The 12,727-nt window shown below is 38.9% G+C and overlaps 1 protein-coding gene across 14 annotated transcripts in view; it reads left to right on the top strand.

Annotated features, from left to right (window-relative positions):
- LOC124307851 (uncharacterized) overlaps positions 1–12,727 on the top strand; it is a 33,269-nt gene that overhangs the window by 674 nt on the left and 19,868 nt on the right. Inside the window, exons 2-4 of one of the 14 annotated variants that reach the window (XR_006908863.1) lie at positions 69–172; positions 635–795; positions 3,039–3,173. The exons of 1 other annotated variant lie outside the window; for it this stretch is intronic. The gene's annotated coding sequence lies outside the window, so the exon portion shown is untranslated. 12 more of the 14 variants (XR_006908864.1, XR_006908866.1, XR_006908870.1 and 9 more) reach the window with 12 other exon arrangements.

Here is a 12,727-nt window from a genome sequence, read left to right as displayed (position 1 = left end):
CATTCCATTTTTCAATTGCTATTGGAATGGAGGATAAAACTGAATTGCTTTTTTCTATTTCCAAAAAGTTGAACACCTTTGGCTGCTAACGCCAGCTTCATGAAATTGTGGACTCCAATTATACGCGTACGGGATTCTGACAATTGCACGACTGTTTTCAAGAAGTCAATAGGTACGTTTATACATGTATCATACACGTAAATTTGCGCAGCAACATCTGTCGCTAAATGTATATAAGAGATGATAATTGCACATAGACAGATGATAATCTTTGAGTGAAGTACGTCATCGATCCTTACTAAGCGAATTGTTACTCGTAAATATTGACGGGTTGCAAGAAAGAAATACGGGTTTCAAAAATTGGCAAAGAAAATATTTTCCCGCTCGAGTCGCATATGTCTATATATTTAATTCAATCGTGAATTTCGTTACAAATCAGCGTTTAAAGCCGATGTGCTGCATGAGGTATTTCGAAGAATATTGCGTAAGATAGGCATGAACAATAAAATTATTGAAGTAGAAATATAATTTTAAGATTATTTAAATTTACATAGATACATATATATATATATATATATATATTTATAGGTATATAATATTCCCAGGAAAAAACTTAAATTATGACACATTTCAGAGCTTTTCTCGTGCTTTCGTTGGCAAAAAAGAAAAAAACATCGCAGCAGCACGTGGTTATTTATAAAGAAAAAATCATCAGAGGAAACACCCGGAAAAAGTATATACACGCTGAAACGGGGATATGCTTGCATCACGGGTGCTTGACCCTATGGTGAACATGTATGTATACCTATATTTATGCAAGCAAACGTTCATTCATCCGAAAAGCGCTGCAACAGATCTTTCTCCTTCGTGCATCCTGTCGTGAAATGTTTGAAAAAAAAAAAAAAAAAGTTTCAATTTCCTTTAAATGATTGTATGAAATATTTGTTTTCTTTAAATCGTATCAAAACAATCTCCTCAGGTAATATTTTTCACGTCGTTAAAATTCCCCACATCATATTATGATCGCAATACTTGTTCCGGGAGACAAAAATCTGCTGCGGGGTATGATGTTAAATATAATATACGTATATAGTACATCGATAGTTGTTATTCGATTTCAATTCACCTTTGATACAAGTGATTAAACTTTTTTGTCTCAACGCTTTACGCGCCCGCGGACGTATACGAACATTTGATAACATGTTTGGCAATAAATACGTACAAAACATGTTGAAACTGTGAGATAAGATTGCTGTGCAGGCATATATATATATATCTGGTTGAAGTCTGTAACGTTGTCGTAATTATACATTTTTAGAAAAACTCTTTATAACTCGTAACGTTTAAATTGTCTGAGATTCAGTAAACCGGCAAATCAGTTATGTTCTGAAGCTGCAAAATTGTGATTTTTATTTCAACGTTTCTTTACGCTAACGTTACTTATAACTTCAGCCTCATAGGTTAATATATGCATTCTCTTATACGTCAATAAACCGGTCCAATATTTTAAAGCACTCTTTTTTTGTATTTGAGACTGTATTATACCTTGAAGATTTTTCAAATTCATAGTCTTTCGCATTAAAAATTTGGGACAAGATGCGAACACTTTTAATGAAATATTCTTTTTATTCAGTCGCTTCGGATCTTTCCTTACTCCAAAATGCCGATATACAGTTGTAAAAATATTTGATCTCTGTATGTGCGGTATTGTAAATACACGATGCACGATGTAATATTTATTGCATAATACGATCTGGATGTTAATTATATCAAGATGTTATAATTATTGTCGTAGAAATATGTCGATATTTTTACATCTGCATGATATATAACGGCAATTAGAAGCAGAAAAGATATAAAGTTCATATGAGAAGAAAAATTTTAGTAAAAGTGTTCACTTTGCGGGAAATTTTGTATGCAAAAGACTAAAATTGATAAACAAAAAATTCAAGGCATAATTCATTGATCAAATAATTTGAAAGACGTAATAATTGTCACAGCTGTACAGCGTCATGCAGATAATTTATTCACTCAAGTGTATTCACGGTCATTTACAATTTTATATATCATTTCAAGCACATGAATATATATACACCTAATGCGTATAATAGCATCGTAATAATTAGCGATAAGATATGTGACATAAGAAATGCTCATTGCCCGTCGTTGGCAATTGTCGGATTGCGTAATTATTTGCGAATCATATTATCAGTATGTATTGTAAAGAATTATCGTAGACGCAATAGCGAATAATACACGCAAACAATCTTATTGTGCAAAAGGGACTTTGCCCTGAACAGTTTACACACCCGTGTTATCAATAGATGAAAAAAACGATAAGAAGTTTCTCGTGAACATCGTGCGAATTTTAAAACACGTTGTTGAAACGCCGTGATTTATAACAAACAAAACTTACATTATGTGGAAATAAAATTGCGTATACTTTATTTAATCTAAGAAAAATGTTCATAGTATTAAATTGGTCACATTTTTTTTAATGCGAAAGAAATTAATCAATTATAATAATCAAATTATAATTCACCAACGAACTTGGCACTTGGAAATTTCTTTCTATGTGTCTTATCGCTCCGTGTTATGCGGAACTTTAAAATTCTCGCATTATAGACAACATATTCAAAGAGGGCAGCGATTAATCGTTGACGTCAGAATAATTATGCGGTAGCTTTTGTATATACACTGCAATGTGATAACAAATATAAACTTTCATGTATGTCGGATCGTTTCACGTTGGCCAGCTATTTTTATCACCCTCAAATTGATAATTTATTTACGGAGGAAGTACTCAATAAACGTGACTGTCAATAAATATATCGAATTAATTACCTTCGTCCAGCTTAGAAAAATTCTGCACTAATCCGTAAAAATTTTCGTCCATACCACTACACGTGGTTCGCGGATAAATACGAGTTAAAAGACGATACGAAATTGAAACAACGAGAATGAATTATAGAGCGCAAAGTTCAATATTGTGATATTGGCTCGCGTACAGAATCTGTAAGCTTATAATCGATTAACAGGTCTTTCAGCACAGATAGTCATCAGCCTGCGGATATCTTATACCTAAGCCCATTACGCTTTACATCGAACGTTTTGGCAGAGCTAGGTGTTTGCATATATTGGCATATGAATTGCAGCCGAGAATTTGTGGCACGTAAGTTCTCTACTTTTAAATAACGTTACATAACGGAGTGGGTATATGGATATTATCATAACAAATACGATCGCTGACCTGTAGCAAGAGCTCAGCTACAGTTACTGATTTTATAAAGTTAAAAAATCTAATGCTATCCCTCAATTATATAGTATGATCAGAATGAGCCAGCTATTGCAGGATATAGCGCACGTGTGCCTTGATCAACAAAGAATCGCAAAAACAGTTTCGGTAGGTATATTCATCTACTACGCAACGTTACCTATATCCACACCGATTTGTTTATCCTTGAAATGCAAATTGTGCCACGTTATAAATACGTGTTCGGAATCAGTTTTCAAACCACGCGTTGGACACGCGTTAAAACACACGGGAAACATAAAACCGAATTAATTACGTTTACAAACGCATCCGCTATAGGTATGTACGTAAAACTGAAAGTATCAAACCTGTGTTAAAATCAGGATGAATGTAGTAGAGTGTTAGTGTAACGATAGATGTTTGGGAAAAATCATTACTTCGCGCCTTTGGAAATGTCTGAAATTTTTTAAACCACGATAAACAAAACATACGTTTATTTTGAAAAGCCAACTCGTTATAAACGTCATTCTACTATTATTGCGGAATAATAATTTTTTCCCCTGATGTTTCGTCACGTTATCGTCATTTATTTCAGCCTCATGTGTCGAACCGTACAATGGTGATAGATACTCATTCATCTATATCATCGACAGACTGTAAAACGAGTTATTTTCATTGTACTGAGCTTAGTACAATTGTAACGTGATGTCAGGTATTAGTAACATTGCTCGAATATGCAGCATGGATAAGAAAGCGCGTATTGATGAAGTTGAAGTTAGTAACAATACTTTAACGATGCATGTTTAGGAAAATAGTTACCTATTTCGTACCCACGGGATTGTCTGAAATTCAGCTAGTAAATCATAACAAAGAAAACGTGTCGGTATTTTGAAAAGCAAACTCCCCGAAAGTTCTTCTACAATCGTAAAACGATTTATTTTATGATGTTTCGTTACGGTTAACGTTAATCATGGATCCTTAAAAGTCACTGCAAAAAATAAGAAAATAATAATGTTTTCCCCAATGTTTCGTTACGATAACGTTACTAACTTCAGCCTTGTGCGTGTTGGTAGTTTAAAACTGGGTGGGCGTTTCGCAATTTCGTATGTATTACTTTAGTCACTATTCGGAGAGAACAAAAGGCCGCGCAGACTTACCAGTGAAAATTAATTATATAAACCCGAGTAGGCGAAATTGACGAACTTGTACGGCTGGATAAATTATGTCGTTACAAATGACGTATGACAAGTGGAAAAACACGATTAAAAAGTAGCTATCGATTTGGCATGTACGTGCGTGCGTTTCCCGATTATCACTACCGAAAACGAACCCCGCGGACAACACAATGACAAAGCGAGTCTGCCAGAGAAAAAAAGTGTCGCAGAAAAACACGTAATGTCGCTACGTCGTGGTGTATAAGGGATCAAAGAGCGAAATAGATCTCCGATTGGTAAAGGCTACCTTTGTCCGACGGTGTCCAACGAGGGCGATGTATTTACCCCGGGAGACGGAGATAAGGGATTCCAAACCGCGGAAACGTCGGAGGCGTTACGTTCCTCGAGTTTAGGGGAATTTGTCTACGGCTCCTCCTCTCATCACATCTTGGACCTCACTGTATTCAAGGGGTTAAAAATAACCTGCGTCCACCTCTCATTTGCATTTCATCCGTGTGTTTATAACCCACACACCACCGTTTTCTTTTCACGACCAATCAACGCACGGTTTGATCCAAAACCTCAACGCCCGCGACTCGCGCTACTCCATCGAGCTTCGGCTTTCAGCCACGAACTGCTTATAGTCGAGTTAGCTATCGCGACACAGCTGACTTGCAACTCGAATCACGGCCATCTAGATTTTCCCGCTGACTGTACGCGCTCGTTGTTATCATATATGTGATATATATGGTTGTTATATGCATATATGCAATAGCCATTGACTGAAGATATACATAGACTCATAGCTCCGAGTTATTTTGCGTAACCAGACTGTGGGTCTGGGCGAGTTTGGGGGTAATGGCAATTTCACGTATTATCGACCAAGTATCTGACCGCGCCGATGAAAGTAGTACTTAACCAACAACTAGCGCATGCAGAACACAGGTAACGTACCGTCGTCATCGTGAAATTGAAAAGTTGGGAAAATCTCGCGCAGGAAATATGTGCACCAAAATTATACAACGGAAATATGAATAGCACACGTGTGAACGCTTATGCTTCATATTTATCTAAATATGTGCAAACTTCTGAAAAATGTGGGAATCAATTCATTCATGGGCTACACGTTTCGCTAGTGAATTTACGTCGAAAATACGTGAACTCTGCATAGAATTTCCATGTAGGTAGGAATAAAACATCAAATAATCACAGCCTTACACTTTCAGACTCAGTCCAGTACAGTTTATTCCGCATGCCGTATTTCTGGTGCAAGTGATGCGAGTCAGTGTGTAGCAATTTCACAGGTTACGAAGAAATGTGTCAGTGAAAGGAGAAAAGAGATGCAAAAGTATGATTGAGCGATATACGACATATCTTATTGAAATACAAGGAGATATGTGTGGTGTTTGTAGTGTCTTGAGCTGAATATGGAAATATTACGTCGGTTATTGATTATCGTAGTGTTTGAATATAGCTTGAGTTTCACTTTGTGTACAAGTGCAACATACCTCTTCATAAGTACGATATATGTTGTATGATGTTGTATCGTCACCATTTCATGTAACCTCGATTAAAATTAATGAAATATTATTTTGCTTGTATCTTTTTTGTATTTCCTCTGCTCTTGGTCTCACGCTCTTTTCGCTGCGTTTTCTGAGGTCCTTGGGGTACAATTGGTCGGGAAAGAGTCATACGAATCAATTCTGAGACGAAAAATTTTTTGGTCAAAAAAAAAGGAAGGTTAACCCCTTTGTATTTTTGGCGAAAATTTTCGCGATTTTGAAAAGTGCTGGAATCAATTCTTTCAGGCACTATTCCGACGTAATTTTGCGAAAGAAATCGATTGGGCGCAGTCCCAATACGCTGCGATCAACGCATCGAAAGTTACAGCCAAAAAACAAGAACCTGTATTTTCGACATTTTTCAGCAGCTGCTTTTTCCTTCGTAACTTCTCTCCTGTTGATCCCACGCTCTTTTCGCTGCGTTTTCTGAGTTCCTTGGGGTCCAATTGGTCGAAAAAGAGTCATACGAATCAATTCTGAGACGAAAAATTTTTTGGTCAAAAAAAAAGGAAGGTTAACCCCTTTGTATTTTTGGCAAAAATTTTCGCGATTTTGAAAAGTGCTGGAATCGATTCTTTCAGGCACTATTCCGACGTAATTTTGCGAAAGAAATCGATTGGGCGCAGTCCCAATACGCTGCGATCATCGCATCGAAAGTTACAGCCAAAAAACGAGAACCTGTATTTTCGACATTTTTCAGCAGCTGCTTTTTCCTTCGTAACTCCTCTCCTGTTGATCCCACGCTCTTTTCGCTGCGTTTTCTGAGATCCTTGGGGTCCAATTGGTCGGAAAAGAGTCATACGAATCAATTCTGAGACGAAAAATTTTTTGGTCAAAAAAAAAGGAAGGTTAACCCCTTTGTATTTTTGGCGAAAATTTTCGCGATTTTGAAAAGTGCTGGAATCAATTCTTTCAGGCACTATTCCGACGTAATTTTGCGAGGGAAATCGATTAGGCGCAGTCCCAATACGCTGCGATCAACGCATCGAAAGTTACAGCCAAAAAACGAGAACCTGTATTTTCGACATTTTTCAGCAGCTGCTTTTTCCTTCGTAACTCCTCTCCTGTTGTTCCCACGCTCTTTTCGCTGCGTTTTCTGAGTTCCTTGGGGTCCAATTGGTCGGAAAAGAGTCATACGAATCAATTCTGAGACGAAAAATTTTTCGGTCAAAAAAAAAGGAAGGTTAACCCCTTTGTATTTTTGGCGAAAATTTTCGCGATTTTGAAAGGTGCTGGAATCAATTCTTTCAGGCACTATTCCGACGTAATTTTGCGAAAGAAATCGATTGGTCGCAGTCCCAATACGCTGCGATCAACGCATCAAAAGTTACAGCCAAAAAACGAGAACCTGTATTTTCGACATTTTTCAGCAGCTGCTTTTTCCTTCGTAACTCCTCTCCTGTTGATCCCACGCTCTTTTCGCTGCGTTTTCTGAGATCCTTGGGGTCCAATTGGTCGGAAAAGAGTCATACGAATCAATTCTGAGACGAAAAATTTTTTGGTCAAAAAAAAAGGAAGGTTAACGAAAATTTTCGCGATTTTAAAAAGTGCTGGAATCAATTCTGTCAGGCACTATTCCGACGTAATTTTGCGAAAGAAATCGATTGGGCGCAGTCCCAATACGCTGCGGTCAACGCATCGAAAGTTACAGCCAAAAAACGATAATCTGTATTTTCGACATTTTTCAGCAGCTGCTTTTTCCTTCGTAACTTCTCTCCTGTTGATCCCACGCTCTTTTCGCTGCGTTTTCTGAGTTCCTTGGGGTCCAATTGGTCGAAAAAGAGTCATACGAATCAATTCTGAGACGAAAAATTTTTTGGTCAAAAAAAAAGGAAGGTTAACCCCTTTGTATTTTTGGCGAAAATTTTCGCGATTTTGAAAAGTGCAGGAATCAATTCTTTCAGGCTCTATTCCGACGTAATTTTGCGAGGGAAATCGATTAGGCGCAGTCCCAATACGCTGCGATCAACGCATCGAAAGTTACAGCCAAAAAACGAGAACCTGTATTTTCGACATTTTTCGGCAGCTGCTTTTTCCTTCGTAACTTCTCTCCTGTTGATCCCACGCTCTTTTCGCTGCGTTTTCTGAGTTCCTTGGGGTCCAATTGGTCGAAAAAGAGTCATACGAATCAATTCTGAGACGAAAAATTTTTTGGTCAAAAAAAAAAAGGAAGGTTAACCCCTTTGTATTTTTGGCGAAAATTTTCGCGATTTTGAAAAGTGCTGGAATCAATTCTTTCAGACACTATTCCGACGTAATTTTGCGAGAGAAATCGATTGGGCGCAGTGCCAATACGCTGCGATCAACGCATCGAAAGTTACAGCCAAAAAACAAGAACCTGTATTTTCGACATTTTTCAGCAGCTGCTTTTTCCTTCGTAACTTCTCTCCTGTTGATCCCACGCTCTTTTCGCTGCGTTTTCTGAGTTCCTTGGGGTCCAATTGGTCGTAAAAGAGTCATACGAATCAATACTGAGACGAAAAATTTTTTGGTCAAAAAAAAAGGAAGGTTAACCCCTTTGTATTTTTTGCGAAAATTTTCGCGATTTTGAAAAGTGCTGGAATCAATTCTTTCAGGCACTATTCCGACGTAGTTTTGCGAAAGAAATCGATTGGGCGCAGTCCCAATACGCTGCGATCAACGCATCGAAAGTTACAGCCAAAAAACGAGAACCTGTATTTTCGACATTTTTCGGCAGCTGCTTTTTCCTTCGTAACTTCTCTCCTGTTGATCCCACGCTCTTTTCGCTGCGTTTTCTGAGATCCTTGGGGTCCAATTGGTCGGAAAAGAGTCATACGAATCAATTCTGAGACGAAAAATTTTTTAGTCAAAAAAAAAGGAAGGTTAACCCCTTTGTATTTTTGGCGAAAATTTTCGCGATTTTGAAAAGTGCTGGAATCAATTCTTTCAGGCACTATTCCGACGTAATTTTGCGAGGGAAATCGATTAGGCGCAGTCCCAATACGCTGCGATCAACGCATCGAAAGTTACAGCCAAAAAACGAGAACCTGTATTTTCGACATTTTTCAGCAGCTGCTTTTTCCTTCGTAACTCCTCTCCTGTTGTTCCCACGCTCTTTTCGCTGCGTTTTCTGAGTTCCTTGGGGTCCAATTGGTCGGAAAAGAGTCATACGAATCAATTCTGAGACGAAAAATTTTTTGGTCAAAAAAAAAGGAAGGTTAACCCCTTTGTATTTTTTGCGAAAATTTTCGCGATTTTGAAAAGTGCTGGAATCAATTCTTTCAGGCACTATTCCGACGTAGTTTTGCGAAAGAAATCGATTGGGCGCAGTCCCAATACGCTGCGATCAACGCATCGAAAGTTACAGCCAAAAAACGAGAACCTGTATTTTCGACATTTTTCGGCAGCTGCTTTTTCCTTCGTAACTTCTCTCCTGTTGATCCCACGCTCTTTTCGCTGCGTTTTCTGAGATCCTTGGGGTCCAATTGGTCGGAAAAGAGTCATACGAATCAATTCTGAGACGAAAAATTTTTTGGTCAAAAAAAAAGGAAGGTTAACCCCTTTGTATTTTTGGCGAAAATTTTCGCGATTTTGAAAAGTGCTGGAATCAATTCTTTCAGGCACTATTCCGACGTAATTTTGCGAGGGAAATCGATTAGGCGCAGTCCCAATACGCTGCGATCAACGCATCGAAAGTTACAGCCAAAAAACGAGAACCTGTATTTTCGACATTTTTCAGCAGCTGCTTTTTCCTTCGTAACTCCTCTCCTGTTGATCCCACGCTCTTTTCGCTGCGTTTTCTGAGATCCTTGGGGTCCAATTGGTCGGAAAAGAGTCATACGAATCAATTCTGAGACGAAAAATTTTTTGGTCAAAAAAAAAGGAAGGTTAACCCCTTTGTATTTTTGGCGAAAATTTTCGCGATTTTGAAAAGTGCTGGAATCAATTCTTTCAGGCACTATTCCGACGTAATTTTGCGAGGGAAATCGATTGGTCGCAGTCCCAATACGCTGCGATCAACGCATCGAAAGTTACAGCCAAAAAACGAGAACCTGTATTTTCGACATTTTTCGGCAGCTGCTTTTTCCTTCGTAACTTCTCTCCTGTTGATCCCACGCTCTTTTCGCTGCGTTTTCTGAGATCCTTGGGGTCCAATTGGTCGGAAAAGAGTCATACGAATCAATTCTGAGACGAAAAATTTTTTGGTCAAAAAAAAAGGAAGGTTAACCCCTTTGTATTTTTGGCGAAAATTTTCGCGATTTTGAAAAGTGCTGGAATCAATTCTTTCAGGCACTATTCCGACGTAATTTTGCGAGGGAAATCGATTAGGCGCAGTCCCAATACGCTGCGATCAACGCATCGAAAGTTACTGCCAAAAAACGAGAACCTGTATTTTCGACATTTTTCAGCAGCTGCTTTTTCCTTCGTAACTCCTCTCCTGTTGTTCCCACGCTCTTTTCGCTGCGTTTTCTGAGTTCCTTGGGGTCCAATTGGTCGGAAAAGAGTCATACGAATCAATTCTGAGACGAAAAATTTTTTGGTCAAAAAAAAAGGAAGGTTAACCCCTTTGTATTTTTTGCGAAAATTTTCGCGATTTTGAAAAGTGCTGGAATCAATTCTTTCAGGCACTATTCCGACGTAGTTTTGCGAGGGAAATCGATTAGGCGCAGTCCCAATACGCTGCGATCAACGCATCGAAAGTTACAGCCAAAAAACGAGAACCTGTATTTTCGACATTTTTCGGCAGCTGCTTTTTCCTTCGTAACTTCTCTCCTGTTGATCCCACGCTCTTTTCGCTGCGTTTTCTGAGATCCTTGGGGTCCAATTGGTCGGAAAAGAGTCATACGAATCAATTCTGAGACGAAAAATTTTTTGGTCAAAAAAAAAGGAAGGTTAACCCCTTTGTATTTTTGGCGAAAATTTTCGCGATTTTGAAAAGTGCTGGAATCAATTCTTTCAGGCACTATTCCGACGTAATTTTGCGAGGGAAATCGATTAGGCGCAGTCCCAATACGCTGCGATCAACGCATCGAAAGTTACAGCCAAAAAACGAGAACCTGTATTTTCGACATTTTTCAGCAGCTGCTTTTTCCTTCGTAACTCCTCTCCTGTTGTTCCCACGCTCTTTTCGCTGCGTTTTCTGAGTTCCTTGGGGTCCAATTGGTCGGAAAAGAGTCATACGAATCAATTCTGAGACGAAAAATTTTTTGGTCAAAAAAAAAGGAAGGTTAACCCCTTTGTATTTTTTGCGAAAATTTTCGCGATTTTGAAAAGTGCTGGAATCAATTCTTTCAGGCACTATTCCGACGTAGTTTTGCGAAAGAAATCGATTGGGCGCAGTCCCAATACGCTGCGATCAACGCATCGAAAGTTACAGCCAAAAAACGAGAACCTGTATTTTCGACATTTTTCGGCAGCTGCTTTTTCCTTCGTAACTTCTCTCCTGTTGATCCCACGCTCTTTTCGCTGCGTTTTCTGAGATCCTTGGGGTCCAATTGGTCGGAAAAGAGTCATACGAATCAATTCTGAGACGAAAAATTTTTTGGTCAAAAAAAAAGGAAGGTTAACCCCTTTGTATTTTTGGCGAAAATTTTCGCGATTTTGAAAAGTGCTGGAATCAATTCTTTCAGGCACTATTCCGACGTAATTTTGCGAGGGAAATCGATTAGGCGCAGTCCCAATACGCTGCGATCAACGCATCGAAAGTTACAGCCGAAAAACGAGAACCTGTATTTTCGACATTTTTCAGCAGCTGCTTTTTCCTTCGTAACTCCTCTCCTGTAGTTCCCACGCTCTTTTCGCTGCGTTTTCTGAGTTCCTTGGGGTCCAATTGGTCGGAAAAGAGTCATACGAATCAATTCTGAGACGAAAAATTTTTCGGTCAAAAAAAAAGGAAGGTTAACTACCCTTTGTATTTTTGGCGAAAATTTTCGCGATTTTGAAAGGTGCTGGAATCAATTCTTTCAGGCACTATTCCGACGTAATTTTGCGAAAGAAATCGATTGGTCGCAGTCCCAATACGCTGCGATCAACGCATCGAAAGTTACAGCCAAAAAACGAGAACCTGTATTTTCGACATTTTTCGGCAGCTGCTTTTTCCTTCGTAACTTCTCTCCTGTTGATCCCACGCTCTTTTCGCTGCGTTTTCTGAGATCCTTGGGGTCCAATTGGTCGGAAAAGAGTCATACGAATCAATTCTGAGACGAAAAATTTTTTGGTCAAAAAAAAAGGAAGGTTAACCCCTTTGTATTTTTGGCAAAAATTTTCGCGATTTTGAAAAGTGCTGGAATCGATTCTTTCAGGCACTATTCCGACGTAATTTTGCGAAAGAAATCGATTGGGCGCAGTCCCAATACGCTGCGATCAACGCATCGAAAGTTACAGCCAAAAAACGAGAACCTGTATTTTCGACATTTTTCAGCAGCTGCTTTTTCCTTCGTAACTCCTCTCCTGTTGATCCCACGCTCTTTTCGCTGCGTTTTCTGAGATCCTTGGGGTCCAATTGGTCGGAAAAGAGTCATACGAATCAATTCTGAGACGAAAAATTTTTTGGTCAAAAAAAAAGGAAGGTTAACCCCTTTGTATTTTTGGCGAAAATTTTCGCGATTTTGAAAGGTGCTGGAATCAATTCTTTCAGGCACTATTCCGACGTAGATTTGAGAGAAAATTTGATTGGGCGCAGTCCCAATACGCTGCGGTCAACGCATCGAAAGTTACAGCCAAAAAACGAGAACCTGTATTTTCGACATTTTTCAGCAGCTGCTTTTTCCTTCGTAACTTCTCTCCTGTTGATCCCA

This window comes from Neodiprion virginianus, chromosome 6 (genome assembly GCF_021901495.1).
Source record: "Neodiprion virginianus isolate iyNeoVirg1 chromosome 6, iyNeoVirg1.1, whole genome shotgun sequence".
In the NCBI taxonomy this organism is placed as follows: Eukaryota; Metazoa; Arthropoda; class Insecta; order Hymenoptera; family Diprionidae; genus Neodiprion; species Neodiprion virginianus.
This window is presented reverse-complemented; position numbering and strand designations above follow the sequence as displayed.